This window comes from Phocoena phocoena, chromosome 11 (genome assembly GCF_963924675.1).
Source record: "Phocoena phocoena chromosome 11, mPhoPho1.1, whole genome shotgun sequence".
Lineage (NCBI taxonomy): Eukaryota > Metazoa > Chordata > Mammalia > Artiodactyla > Phocoenidae > Phocoena > Phocoena phocoena.
Genome location: NC_089229.1, coordinates 2,006,958 through 2,022,500, shown reverse-complemented (window position 1 = coordinate 2,022,500; position 15,543 = coordinate 2,006,958).

Below are 15,543 nucleotides of genomic sequence, written 5' to 3'. Positions count from 1 at the left end.
TGACCTAGAGGCACAATGACGGCTGTGTGGTGTTTGGGTTACAGAGAACTAATGAGTGAGGCTGGAGCCTCTAGGCTGTAAGAAGACGCATGAGTTGACACAAGATATCTGCCTCAATCCTCCCTCTTCCTCTTGTTTTGAAAAGCGTCCGGAGCCAAAGAGGGGATGGAGTGATGTCTTAACACAACCACAGACGCCTGGACGTGTTCTCTACAGCACCACCTCAGGCAGGTTCTGGATTTGGAATTGTGAAAGCCTGGTGGGTGTGTTCATGAATGGGTTGAAGAGGAATTGCCAGGGGAGGGGAGACGGCTATTGCACTAGGGATATAGTTCACCATTAGTCCCAACTCCACAACAGGAAGCCTTAGATGGACAGATCTGATGCCTCAGAACTGGGAAGAAGCTTGGGGGCAGATCAAGGAACTGCCAGGGTGTCCAGGTGAGCAGAGGAAGGGTTGAGCTCTGGGTGTCAGAGAGAAAGCAGGGTGAGTGTCAGGTTCTGAAGAAAGAGAGGGATCCCACCTCCAAGAGGAAAACTTGACAGTATGAAGGAGATACACCACATTTAGATCTCTTAAAGATGGGATCGAAACGGGAAGTATTTTGTTGCAAGAAGGACAGAAATGCTTTCTCTGATGAAAGAAATCAACAGAGGAAGAGAGGTGGAAACTTAGAGGGCAGATCCCAGGGATGACCAACCCCCCCCCACACACAGAGGACAGCATCCCCAAAACCGAGCCCTCGCTTGCAGACATGGGGACAACCATGACAAGAAGTGTGTTACCGCCTGATGAGTTAGAGGGGGCTCATGGTGACACATTTGCTCCATGCGTGGGCTGCAGGTGTGGCGTGATCCATGTGCACGGGCCCAGGAGCATTGGGGTAGAGAGGAGCCCTGCAGTCTTTCTGCAGGCGTCAAGGCCAGTCTCGGGGTATGTGTGGCTCCCAGCCCAGCCAGTGGAAGGAGAGCAAGCCTTGTGAGAATCCTGGATGGTCCGCCCAGACCCCAGGCTCCTGAATGCTCATCTGCCAGTGGAGAACTGAACTGCAGAATCTGGAGGAGGAGAGAGCACATTCTGAGTCCCCACATCAAAAGCAATGAAAAGCAGGAGACCCTCACCACCCCTCACGATCGCTCCTGCAAGAGGAGGACAAAGGGAACTCCAGCCGCAGGTTAGAAATGTGACAGCTCAGGCTTTCTGGACGTGGAAAAGGAGCCATGGAGACATATCTCTCAGGGCAGAAGAAAGATGTTACAGCAGGAAAGGGATCTGCTGCCACCAAAGAGGCCTCGTTTACTCGAGGCCCCGTCTGTTCAAAGACCGAGGACAGGCAGAGTCGAGAAGAGCTCACGGCCCAGGCATTGATCCGCAGCCTCCCGGGTGTGGTGGCTTCTGTGACGTTCGAGGCAGGGTCCGCGAGGGATCTGATGAGGGAGACTCTCGGATGGAGACCAGCACGGGGTTGGCAGTGTCAGAGGACCCAGCAACTGCAGAGCAACAGGTAGCTCCCAAGGCCACGTAAGGTCAGAGTGGCCAAGCCTGCTCACGAGGAAGGCGGGGCGGGGGGCGGGGCAGCGGGTGCCAGGGACACAGGCTACTGTGTTTTCGTTGAGTGGGTTGAAAAAAGAGGACTTCAGGCCGAAATAGGTAACTGGGGGGGGGGGGGGGGGCGTGCTGCAGGTTTTTACTTAAGTGTGTTCTGCACCGCCCCCCCAGACAGGGTAACGACCTATGGTCATAATTACTGTGGATGAAAAACGTCGTCTGCCATATCTGTAAACAAAGGATGCTGCAGCCGCGGAGCCCTCAGCCACTGCTGCTGCCCCAATGGCGAGCCCCGAGGGATCCCAGGATGCGAAAGCGGGGTGCTGGCTCCCGGATGGTTAAGATGCACAGCAAAGGAATGATCTCCATGAGCCCAGACTCTTGCATCTTCCCATACCTAGAAAGGTGCCAAATTCATTAACTTGAGGTGTTGTTTTGTTTTTGTTTTTTTTTAATTAACAGTGCTCTTTTGAGGCGCTGATTACCTGGGTCTTTTTGCAAAAACTCCCATGTATCCTGGCTCCTCCCTGACCTCTTCAGAGCAGCTGCTCACGGCGATCTGAGAGGCTGCGTCCCAAGCTTAAGTCCTCAGAAATGCCACTGAATAATACATAACTTGCAACTTTTAGGTTATGCATTTTTTTTCAGTCGACATTACCTGCCTGCAGGAATAGTATTCCAGGGCCAGGGACCGCAGACAACTTGACCCACTGATCGGCCTCCGACTAGGTTGAAAGCAGAAAATCTCTCTCTCTCTCCATGCCCTCTATCTACCCCCTGGCTCTCATGCAACATGAGTCATTTGGCCACAATAACCTGGACCTCAGCTGTCCCAAACACCTGGTTCCAGGACCACCACTTTCCCTGGGAAAACTGCCCTAGAGGCTGGTAACCTGCATGGAGGTTTCTACATTCTGTGAGTGTGGGGCTGCCTCTGCTCGCTTAAAAACGAGGGCATGAGACAGGCCCGGCGGGATTAACTCTGATCAGATGGTCCTGCGGAGCCTGACTTTCCAGGGAGAACCAGGTCAGACTCAGTAGCCAAGGAAGGCAAACTTTGCAGGAACAGTGCTCGCAGCAAAATACAAATTGCAAGGCGAAGGGATTCAAATGCTCATTTTTTTGTATTTGAACATGCAAAGTTTGGGCTTAACGTTAAAAGACTATTTAATATTTGTACTTAAATTTCCTCCTCAGTCTTCAGCAGTGGGAGACAGTCTGCTTTCTAATTGGGCACATTTTTAAGTCACCGACACTCTATTGTGACATTTGAGCTACTGCATAGCCGCTGGTAATTTATACTCATGCGTTAAGTGTATGACGCCTTGATAGAATGGGCAGTAAACGCCCGTTCAGAGGAAGGCACGTGCTTCAATCCAAACGCGATTCTGGTCCATCTAAGACTTCTGGAGGTAGAAGTCACGCGTCCTACCAGGGGCCTTGGGAGGGTACTCGATGGGGCGAGGGCTGAAGGGAAAGACCCCTAAAATCATGGGCAGGACCCCTGAGGAGACTGTGGGTCTCCCCCAACAAAGAGAGACACACTCCTGATTGACCACAGTTCTGTTAGATATGATGCCCAAAGCACAATCCATTAATTGAATTTCATCAATATTAAAAACTTCTGCTCTTCAAAAGACACCTCTAAGGCAATGAAAAGATAGGCCACATACTGGAAGAACATATTTGCAGATCAAATATCTGATAAAGAACTGTGTCCAGTATATATAAACAATTCTTACAACTCAGTAACAATACCAAGAAAAACCCAACGGAAAATGGGGTCAACCTTTGAACAGAAAGTTCACCAAAGAAGAGATACACATGGTTAACAAGCATGTGAAAAGATACCCAACGTTATTGGTCATTAGGGAAACGCAAACTGACCTCAAGATGAGATACCATCCGTACATCCAACAGTGACTAGAAACAAAAACACAGATAAAACCAAGTGTCGGTGACAATGGAGCAACTGGGGGTAAACAAGATGGCACTGTCACTTTAGGAACTAGCTTGATGGATTTTATAAAAACTGAAATATATACTTTTCACACGACCGAATGGTTCCAGTCCTTGGTAGTTACCCAGGGGAAAGGAAATTATATGTTTGTACATAAATATGTATGCAATTTTCATAGCAGCATTATTCAACATAGCCAAACATCAGAAGCAACCCAGATGTCCCTCAACTGGTGAACAAACACGGGGAATACTACTGAGACACCAAAATGGAACAAACTACCGGTACCTGTGGTAACGCAGGTGACTCTCAAAGCATTATTGTGAATGAAAGAAGCCAAACTCAAAGGGAGGAAAGCTGTATGATTCTCTCATACGACGTCCCAGAAAAGGCAAAACTCTAGGGACAAAAATAGGTCAGTGGTTGCTACAGCCCGGGGTTTAGGTGAGGGCTGACCGCAAAGGGCTTGAGGTCAGTTTTGGGGTGATAGAATGCTCCATATCTCGGTTGTAGTAGTGGTTACAGCTCTGTGTTCTTTTTTTCAGGATCTATAGATCCGCACACCTAAAACGGATGTGCTTAGCTGGAAAAAGAGCAAACGTAAGGAAACACCCACCAGCCAGGCTGTTGGTGGCCTGTCTTGCTTAGGTCCTGGATCCCCCTGCGGGCAGCAGCTTGGCTTCGGGGAGGGCAGAGCGAAGGATCCTTGGCTCCAGGGGCCAAAAACCATGCAGAATCCCGTCTCCACCCTCAGTGAGACTTTCCATTTTCAGCACCTGTGAGACTCCACGTTCTCTGGAGAAGGTGGATAATTCCTTTCCTGCTGGGGCAGGCGGCGCTTGTGGAAATCGCCTAGCGCGTGGGAGGTGCCCACTCTTTCGCTTATGACTGTGTTGGTTTCCCAGGGTTATCACAACAAAGTAGTAGACGGAGCGCCTTAAACCACCTGAATTTATTCCCACTGCTCTGGAGGCCTGAGATCACGTATCGATTGGTCCCTTCCGAGGGCCGCGAGGGGAATCAGCTCCAGGCCCCTCTCCCAGCTTCTGCTGGTTTGCTGGCCGTCTCTGGTGCTCCTTGGCCTGTAGAAGCATCACTCGGGTTGCCACTTCTCTAGCCTCAGCCCATGGCATTCTCCCTGAGTGCATGTCTCTGTGTCCAGATTTCCTCTTTTTATAAGGACACGGGTCACACTGGTTCAGAGCCCAACCTACTGACCTCATCTTAACCAGTGACATCTGCAAGGACCCTATATCCAAGTAAGGTCACATTTGGAGGTTCTTGGAGTTAGGACCGAATATTCGAATTTGGGGCCGGGGTCTAAATTCAGCCACAACAAGGACGCCAGCCAGAATGAAGGGGAATCCTCAGCTGCTAAAGAGAACTTCCTGGATGAGGATGAAGACATCAAGAACTCCTCTGTGGATGAGCAGCGGTGCTTCATCTTCCGGGAGATCTGTTCATTGGGACTGAAGCCACGGCCACCTGGGAGCTGTCTCGACTACTCCTGACTCAGCCCAGCACCAGGACAGCAGACGAGACAGCTGCAGGGAGGCCTTCCTGGACAAGGTGGCACTCCCAGACCTTCCGGCCCACTAGCAGCAAACCTTGTCTGCCCGCTTGTTTACAATCCCTTGACTGTGTCGTCTGACCGTTCGCCAGCCTCCAGTTAGCGCTGACCCAACGCGGCCACCTCGCAGGGCTGAGCACTGCAGCTCTGCCCGCCTGAGAGCTTGCGCGTCTGGCCCCGTGGACCCCGTGCAGCCGGGCAGGCCCGCAGCTCCACCAGGGCTGGTTGCCACCTGCCCTGGCGGGGCTGCCTCCAGATCAGCTCTGCTCACCCCAGCCCTAGAAAAGCCTGCTTTGAGTTTTTTAATTGAATGTTTTTAAATTCTGTGCTCGAGCCTGGAGGCAACGTGCTCTCAGAGGGCATGATATTACAAATTGGAAAAAAATAAAATAAATCAAAGATCCTTTCATTCTCTCCCCGTTCCCGTTCACTTTATGACAAGACCAGTATGACCACAGTGTGTTGGAGGAAGTCTGTGAACTGCCTGGAAAATCCCAGAGGTGCACGTTACCCCAGGGGCCCAGGGGTCTGCCCACTCCTCATGCAAGAATCAGGACTTGGAGCGTCCACGACCCAGCAGGACCCAGCACGCCCAGCCTGCTGCCCCGAGGCCAAGCAAGTTTGGCTGTGTGTAGTTCACACCTGATCATGGATGAGCTGGAATTAGCATGAGGTACAGACATCTGGATGCCTGGTTCCCAGTGAGGATGGCCAGGTCTTTGTCCCCCGCACACACACACACACACACACACACACACACACACACATATATACAGACATACAGATATACATAGACACACAGAGACACATACATACATAAAATACACATATGCACATATACACATGTACACAGACACACACACACACACACACACTCTCACTAAGAGGGTCAGTGACTCTGTTCTCTGCAAACTGTCCAGACAGGACTCTTCCAGGACCTTGGTCCTGAGACCCTAGAGTCCAGTGGGTGGGCCCGTGATGCAGGTCAGACATCTTCTCTAGGGTTCTTCCAAGCTGGATCTCAGAGAGGGTGTTCTTTCCTCTCTGGCTGCAGAAAAGTGCTCCGCTTGCTGCCTTGTTGTGTAGCTTGGAGGAGGCCCCGCTATCTCCCAGGAGGACCATGCAAACGCGAGAAAGGAGCAGAGATGGGAGAGAGGGTGGGCAGGGGGACGGAAGGGTTTTGAGCCCCCAAATTTGTTCACCTTGAGACCCGAGAGTCTGGTTTAATCTGGTTTAAGTCGCTTTTCTCTTACCTGCCCCTGAAGAAATCTGGACACAGAGGCGGGAGAACTAGGAAGAAGAACAGAAAGGGGGGCGAGAAAAGGCATCGGGGGGTCACCACGTGCCTTTAACCAGGTAAGAGTCACCTGCAGGCGTTGCCCTTCTGATCGCCTCTCAGGGGGCTGAGGGATCCTTGGGTAGGGGGCTCCGGGATGCGGTGTGTGCTTTGCCTTGCGGGGTCTCCAAGCACAGTCCAGACCCTCTGTCTGGTGTGCAGCCTGGAGGAGCATGTTGGGCAAACGGCCGAGGTGGATATACACGGTTCCAGAGGTGATGATTCTGAAACAGGACCCAGGGAAACCCTTCTCCGAGGTCACTGATGGTCCACTGTTAGTGCATCGTCCCGGAGAAGCCTCAAGGCCTCTACCAAATCAACTCTTCTAACACATCAATACAGGGACTTCCCCAGGGTCCAGTAGTTGAGACTCCACGTTTCCACTTCAGGGGGCGCAGGTTCGATCCCTGGTTGGGGAGCTAAGATCACGCATGCCGTGTGGCCAAAAAAGTAAATAAATGAATTTTTAAAAATCAATATGACCACGTCACATTCTGTTTAGAAACTTTAAATGATTTTCCGTTATTCACAAACCCCTTAATTATCAACACTCGGCCCATCTCTCAAACCTCATCTCTCATGCACCCTCCCTCCACACACACCTGCCTGCAGCCTCCCCAGCAACCACCTGCAAAGCACTGAACTTCTTGCCCTGCTGTGTGCCTCTGAGCCTTTAAAGATGCTACAGACTCTACCTGATGAACTTCTATTCATCCCTCAAAACCCAATTTAAATATCCCCAACACAGGTGCATTCTTTCTCCTCTCATCGGATTTTATGTGTCTTTCCTTCATGTCCTCACCTTCTCCATCATACCCCAGACACAGAGGATCCCCTCCCACTGGAATATGAGCCCCTCTGCCACTGGGATGGTGTCTTGTTTGTTGTTAGGTACCCGGGGTGCCAAGCTCAGCCTTTCCCCATGCCATGCGCTCAGGAGTTCCCTGCTGAATAAACGTGTGGTCCTCTGACCTCCCAGTTGCCTTTGCAGAGAATACACTCTGAGCCACTGATAACATGTGGGCTGCTCTCCCATGCCATCTTTGGTTAGTTAAAAGGGCCTGCTTGCAAAACTCAGTGGGGAGAGGTCTGGGCTCAGAGGCAATGAGAGCAGAGACGGATTCATGAGGTCCACCCTCTGAGAGGAAGAGGAAGGAACGGAAGCCTCAGGGTGTGCGTGCTCTGTTCTGACTTTCTCGGGGCGGGGACGGCGGGGAGAGAGTGCAGAGAGCACAGGAAGGGAGAAGTCGAGGGGAAGCTGCCAGGGAGAGAGCCCTCCAAAACCAAGAGCCAGTGGCCTTGCAACCCCTCTAGATCTCCGTGCAGGAGGAAACAGCCGCGCGTGCCTGGTACCTGAGACCACGGTTCCGGACGCACAGCGTGGACCTGAAACAAGGTGGTGACCCCCTCCCCCAGCCTCCTGGAGCCGATGTGCAGCCTGCCTTTTCCAAGACCCCAGGCCTTGAGTTGGGCGGGGGCGCACCTCGGGATGCTGGATGTTATCTTAGCCGCAGACGGTGATGTCGAGAACGGGGCGTCCCCGGCCCGTGGCGACGAAGGGCGATGCTCTCTGTGACTTGTGCCTTTAAGCGGCGTGAAAGATGAATTCTGGTCTAGTGCCTTTCCTGTGTCTCGGCAGCTTCTCATTTGCTCTGTGCCCATGCAGTGTTTATGTATTTGGCAGTGCCCTCCTCTCTGCTGCATGCAGCATGGTTGAAGTCTGCTGGGGAGGTGACCCACATGAATATTTTATCAGAACACGTGCACGGGTGATGAAAATGGGGCTCACGCCGAATCTGACAAAGTGGGCTGGATCCCGCACGAAGGGGGTGGCACACAGCCCCATTGTTCTTCCCTTTGACAAATAAGAGAGATGTTGTGAGCCGGGCGCGTTGTCAAAACCCAGGGAAGGAAATTAGCTCCTATCCATCTGTCACGGGCAGATGATGAAGTGCCTCCCCAGTCTCCTGTGCGATGCCCTGAGATGAGTCTGCTTTTAACCACGTTCTCTCACAAGCATGAGATGAGAACACACGAGAACAGAAGTGACAGAAATTGGGGCGGGCGGGAAGTTCACCTGTGCGTCGTACATCGCAGAGAAAGAGGGAGCGTCACCCGGCTGCAACTTCGGGGTGGTCTCTGGTGTGGGGTTTTTTGAGACATCGTGGGCGGGAAACTGCAGACCTGGCGCCCAATTTAGCAGATTTAAAGCTGGTGGGGACAGAGCGAGTGGGTCTGTAAGAAGCTGGTGCTCTTCCTGAGGATCATGAAACCGTGTGCTCCTTGTGACTTGAAATAATAGTGAGACACAAACATGCACACACAGGTTCACGGCTGCCAGAAGATGAAACAGCCCACGTGTCTACCCAGAGAAGAATGGGTGAGCAGAATATGGTCGATCCAGACGAAGGAACATTATTCAGCCACGTACAGGAGGGAAGGGCCGACACAGGCTGCCACACGGAGGAGCCTTGAAGATGTCCCTCTCAGTGAATGAGCCCATCACAAAAATGCTCCAGAGGGGGGTGTTTGCCACTTGCAGGCTCACCAGGAAATCGCAGGACCTGGGCTGGGCTTCCCTGTGGATTCAGGTCTGAGGTCTGGGGAAGAGGAGGCTGTGACAGGAGGGTGCAGTGCCTCAAAGGGCCTCCCACTGCCCGGCTTCCCATGGGGAGCCTGGGCCCACTCAGGGTCCCGTCCACAGAGGGAGGCCTCACGTTCTGGAGGGCCGACCATGGAGTGCGTGCTGCCGCTCCCAGGGGGCTGGGCAGCACAGATGCCCTTCGCTGACATTGGGAACAGCTCCAGTTGGGGCCACGTGGAATACGGATGGGGCGGCGCATGGGAGAAGGGGCCTGCGTCCGGTTCTGCTCGAGTCTTCAGCAAAGCAGGCGAGTCCAGGTTTCTGAAGGGTTTTCCCACGGACGGGGTGGGGCAGCAGCCCCCACATCAGCAGGGAGCTCACAGCCTAACGCAGATGGTGAGATGGCCACGGCTGGGCCCATGTCTGCGATGCTGACGAGCACAGGTTCCCGGGCTCTGGGCTCAATGAGAGGGCAGGCTGGGGCGGGGCCACCCCAGGGCCACTGGACTTGCAGAGACCCTGGGCGGCAGAGATGCTAGGCGAGGGCATGCTGCCTCAGGAGCCAGCTCGAAAGGCAGGCGGCCCACTCCGAGGACCTAGGAATGAGGGCCAGCCCTGGGCAGGGAGACCCCAGGCCCCTGGGCGGGGACGGTGCCAGGAAGGAGGCCCTGGGGACAATGACAGGGCGAGGGCTCGTTAGTGCAGGTGCTCCGCGCGGGAGGCTTGCCTGTGGGGTAACAGCGGGATGAGCCTCCCAGGTGTGGCTGCCTGTCCTTTCTCTTCTAAGACGTGTTGCACACACACTCACAGATATGTACACGTATGCAAACACAGTGTATATGTGCACACAGGTATGCACACTCGTGCACGTACATGCACGCACATATGCAGCAATGCACACATGTACACATGTACGTGCACACAAACACGTGTGCAAGCAGACATGCCACGTGCGTGCATGCCCATACACACGTGTGTGTGCACATAACAACGTGTGTGTGCCATCACATGTGCACAAACACACATGCATGTGTGCCCACACATACACACAGTATATATGCTCACACACACATACAAAATTATACATCCACCCATACATGAACATTCAGTCACTCATGCACACACATCTACTTACACACATGCACAAGCATACACCCTCACACACACGCACACACATACCCTGAACCCCAGGCGGTCAGGCAGAAGGGCGCCTGCCCTGTCTGCCTGCATGGGCCGTGGAAGAAGCCTTGGCCTGTGGGCAGGACACCCATGAAAGTGAACATGTCGCTCTCCTCCCAGACGCTGCCTCGTCAGCTGTCAGGTGAGCTGCAGCCCAGGTGGAAGGATTGCAGGGAGGGAGCTCTGCAGGTGTAGATGCGCTGCCAGCCCTGAAGCCCGGGCATCAGACCCACGAGCCCACACCTGGGTGTCGCAACATAAATCATCACCTGTGTGATAGGCTGCCATAGAGCGTGGGCGCCGGGAGAGACAACCTGTGACATTTCGGGAACTGAAAATGGAAATAGGATGAAGGGGAGAAGAGACACTTAAATTTGCTCTCTTTGTATAGTGAGCGTGATCTAGAGAAATTCTAAGGAACCGTCTAATTTGTGGCGAGAGGGAGGGAGCTCATAAGGGGAGGAGGGAGGACAGAGTAGCATCTTTTCTCCCGGCTCCGATCCTAGCCCCCTGCTCTCTGACCATTCCCACCCCAGGCCCAGACCCCATCTTCCTGCTCAGTGGGCCGTGCCCACCTCTGCCGGGCTGGGGCTCCCCGTGTGGACTGAGTTCCCTGAGCTAAGCTGCCCGGTCCACTCCCTCCTTCACCAGCTGAGAGAACGAGGCCCAGAGTTAGGAGGGGCTCACCACCTCCCACCCCCGCCAATGGTGGGAGAACCAAGCCCTATACGGGGCATGAGATCATTGCAGATCCACCCCCACTCACCCCAGTCAGACTGGGGGAGAGAAGGCTCTGGAACAGACTGGAGCAATTCCACCCCTGCCACTGGAGGTTGCTGTGGGCCAGGCAGTTGGGCCTACCAGGAGGGCCGGGGTGGGCGGATGCCCAGCTGGCTCCCTCTGAAAGTGGCTGCCTGATTCCCAGGCCCGCCTGGACACTAAGTGCCTTCTGCGGGGGCCTCCTGCCCAGGGCTGGTGCCCAGGGATTACCCTGCCCGCAAAGGGCCTCACAGGCTTGTTGGTTTGGCAATTACTGAAAAGAAAGCGTGGTTATTATTCATGTCGTGTGTTGAGAAATCTCTATAAAGTTTTACAGCAGCAAATGTAAAAGGTTTTTTTTATTGGCTTAACATCCTCCCCCACTCTCCTCCCCCAACCCAGAATCTGGTCTTTTTTTCCTGCCTTCTCTGCACAGGGGTTTGAAGACGGCCTCCACTGTGCCCTCCGGAGAGAGGTGTGGAAGTCCCTACAGGGAGTGTGGGGCACCACTGTCCCCAGGGCCCACCCCGACCCACAGGGTCTTATCCCCTGTTGGGTTTCAGCCACCCTAAAGGACAGCAGCATCGCCAGCTTCATTCTTTTATTCAATAAATAGGTTCTGAAGGTCTGCAGAGGGTCAGAGACACTTTAGGTGCTGAGAACACAGAGGTGAGCAAGATAATTTATCTGCTGAAAGAAAAGAGAAAGAAACAATAAAGAAAACAAGTAAACGCGTATACAGGGAACAGGTGTGACTCAGAGCCCCCACCCGAGGGCCCAGGCTGGATTTACTGCTGTCTCTTGAAATATGTGATAAATGTGGATGCTTTCCTTCTGCATGAGACCCAGCAGGGGGAAGGCTGAGAGCATCCAGGTTGGTGAGGATGCGGTGGCCAGGAGGGAGGCTCTGGGGAGGGACGTGAGAGCAGAGAGCAGCATAGACCAGGGGACAGGAGCACAGAGGCCGAGGGAAGGCTGCTCAGGCAGAGGGCCGGGCTGGGAAAATGTCAGGGGCAGAGAGTTTGGAGGGTTTTAGGTGAGGCAGGGAGGCCATGTGGTTAGAAAACAGGAAGGCAGGTGAAATGAGTGAGGCCTCAGCAACCCAACCGGGAAGGGAGCTTGGATTCCCGTTCAGGAATGTGGGAGGTTCTTGGAGGTTTGAGATAGCGGTAGCCAATCTTTCCTCTTAAAGATCACCCTGACTGCCATGCAAGAATTAGGTGTCCTGTACAGAGGCTGTAGGCAGCAGTGTGGGTTAGGGACCGTGACACCTGGACATGGGAGCCGGGGGCCAGCCAGGAGCTGGGGGGGTGGGGGTGGGTGGGGCGGGATCCACATGAGGCCTGCCAGAAGGGCAGCACCAATCACAGGCCTCCGCTCAGAGAGAAGTCACAGCACTTGGCCACGGTGTCTTCCTTCCCCTCGTGCCCATAAGCAGTCCTCCTGCTAAGCAGGTCTGGTTGACCTTGGGGAGAGCTCCTAACTCCTTCCACTTCCCATCACACCTGTTAGGTCACATTCAGACACAGTCAGACAGATCCTGCAGGGTTTTGTTTTGTTTTTTTCATTTTCAAAGTCTTTATTTGAAAGATATTGTCAATATAATGAGTTTTATAAAATAAATATCTCAGATTGAATCTTTAGGAATCATCAGATAAAGAATTATTTATATTGAAAGCTTTGATACCACAAAGAAATTTTCTGCTTATCTTATGTAAGGTACTTGAAAGTATGATTCTTTTTTTTTTAACATCTTTATTGGAATATAATTGCTTTACAATGGTGTGTTAGTTTCTGCTTTATAACAAAGTGAATCAGTTATACATATACATATGTTCCCATATATCTTCCCTCTTGTGTCTCCCTCCCTCCCACCCTTCCTATCCCACCCCTCTAGGTGGTCACAAACCACCTAGCTGATCTCCCTGTGCTACGCGGCTGCTTCCCACTAGCTATCTATTTTACATTTGCAGGCTTTTAATTAGGGTCGATGCTTGCTTAGCTGAGGAACCACTGGGATAGAATTATGCCCAGAGAAAGATTTACCAACAGCACCAATATTATAATCAGCCTGTGAGCTACACCATTTGCTGCAGTGTTCATGGTATTCTGTCCTCATTCCTCTGTCAGGCCAAGAAGGAAGGAGGGTGGAAGGCACATCACCCATAAGGAACCTGGGACCAGTCATGGGCATCTCTCTCCTCCCACCAGGGGGCTGTAGGGAAGCATCTGCTGGGTTGCGGTGATTACACATTGTGCCTTTGTAAATACACGGAGAGACTTCCAGCTTCATCTCCAACATAAAAAGAGCTTGGAGGTCATCACTCCTGCCTTCACAACACAAAAAAACTGAGCAAACTGAAAATCAACAACTTAGCTCCATCAGAGAATTGAGGTCCCAGGGCAAACTGAAGAGACACACAGGGGATGCAGAGAATTGCAGCTGAGATCAGCTTCCTGGGAGCAGAAGCCAGCAGGACCAGGAATTGGCAGGACACTTAAACAGTGACTGAAGAATCTCTGGATGCTGAGTGTGAACTTGCTGGAGACCCAGTCTTTTGTAGACTTTACTGCCAGGAGCTCCAGCTGGGTCTCAGACTGAAGATCTGAAGATCAAAGAAATATTATGCATCAGGGGAGGACAGGGGCAAAGTAACCAAACAGACCCAGTAGGTTCTGTTTCTGTAACAAAGCCTGCCCTCAAGAGAAACCGCTTTACCAGAGCCTTATCTGACTTCTAGTCCTCTTGTTTCACTAAGGCAGGAATAAAAAAGACTAAAAACACTACTGAGGGTCATAGCTCAAGAATTCAGACTCAATAATAAAACCTGAAATTTAATCATAAGACCATAGAACACTGCCCCTACCCGACACCTTACCACCAACAGGTCTCCAATATGATAGCAGGGGTTACAGTAGAAAGAGCTGCAAAGTACAAACTCAGTTTAACAAGGAGTTCTTAGGTAAACCCAAGACAACAGGAGGGGAAACAGCAAGCAAAGAAACCAGAAGATCTGGCACATCAGGAGGCACCACATGCAGGCAGAGCAACATAAAAACTTACACTAAAAATTGATGTCCTCTGTTCCTATTCCCAGATACATCATGTCCAGCTTTCAGAAAAAAAAAAAAATGAACGTCTTGTGAAAAGCCAAGGAAAAAACACAGTCTGGAGACACAAAGTTAAAGCATCAAAACCAAACTCAGATATAACACAAATGTTGGGATTACCAGACTATGAATTTTAAATATCTATGATTAATATGTTAACGGCTCTAATGGGAAAAGGAGACAACATTCAAGAACAGATGGGCAATTTAATTAAAGAGATGGAAAGTCTGAGAAAGAATCAGAGAGAACTGACACGAATCAGAAATATTTTCACCAAAATAAAAAATGCCTTTGATGGGCTATCAAAATAGAGCAGACACAGACAAAGAAAGAATAGAGGTTCTTGAAAGATGTGTCAACAAAAACTCAAAAACTGAATTAGGAAGAGAAATAGTGTATGAAAAGAAAAAGGGAACAGAATATCCAAGAAATGTGGAACTGTTACAAAAGGAGCTGGATATGTGTAATAGGAATAGCAGAATGATAAGAAACAGAGATGCTGGAGAATATGAAATATTTGAAGTAATGATGGCTAAGAATTTTCCAAAGTTAATAACAGACACCAAACCACAAATCCAGGAAGCTTAGAGAATACCAAGTAGGATAAATACTAAAAATCTGCACATATGCATATTATATTCAAACTGCAAGAAAGCAAAGACAAAATCTTGAAAGAAACCAGAGGAAAAAACCTTGTCATTTTGAGGAGCAAAGATAAGAATTACCTCAGACTTCTCATCAGAAACCATGCATGTAAGAAGAGATTGGAGTCAAATATTCATGGTGTTGAAAGCAGAACCAACCAACCTAGATTTCTGCATTCAGCACAGTTACCTTTCTACTGTGAAGGAGAAATACTTCCTCAAAAAACAAAAAATGAGGGGAGTTTTCAACAGAAAGCCTGCCCTTCAAGAAATGCAAAAGGTATTCTTCAGAGAGAAGACGACTTATACAAGTCAGAAATTCAGATCTACATAAATGAAGAGCATGAGAGAAAGAATGAAGGTAAGAGAAAATCCTTTATTTTTCTTATTCTTAATTTATTTAAGCAATAACTGTTCAAATTCATAATAACAACAATGTACTGAGTGATTATAACATATGAATAAAAGAAATGAATGATAGCAATGTTATGAAAAATGGGAGGGAAGAATTCAGAACACTCTGCTATAAGGAACCTATATGACATGTGAAGTGATAACATAATGTAGTCTGAAGGCAGCCTTAGATTAGTTGTAAATGTATATTCCAAACTCTAAGAAAACCACTAAATTTTTAAAAAGAAAGGTAATTGATATGCTAACAGAGGACAGAAAATAGAATAATCAAATAGTCAGTTGAAACCAGAGAAGGTGGAAAAAGAGGGGAGATTTAAAAAAATGGAAAGAACCAACAAATGTGATGAGTAGAGAACTGTGTTAAACATGGTAGATATTAATCCAACTATATCAATCATCACTTTAAGTGTCAACTGTCTAAATAAACAAATTAAAAG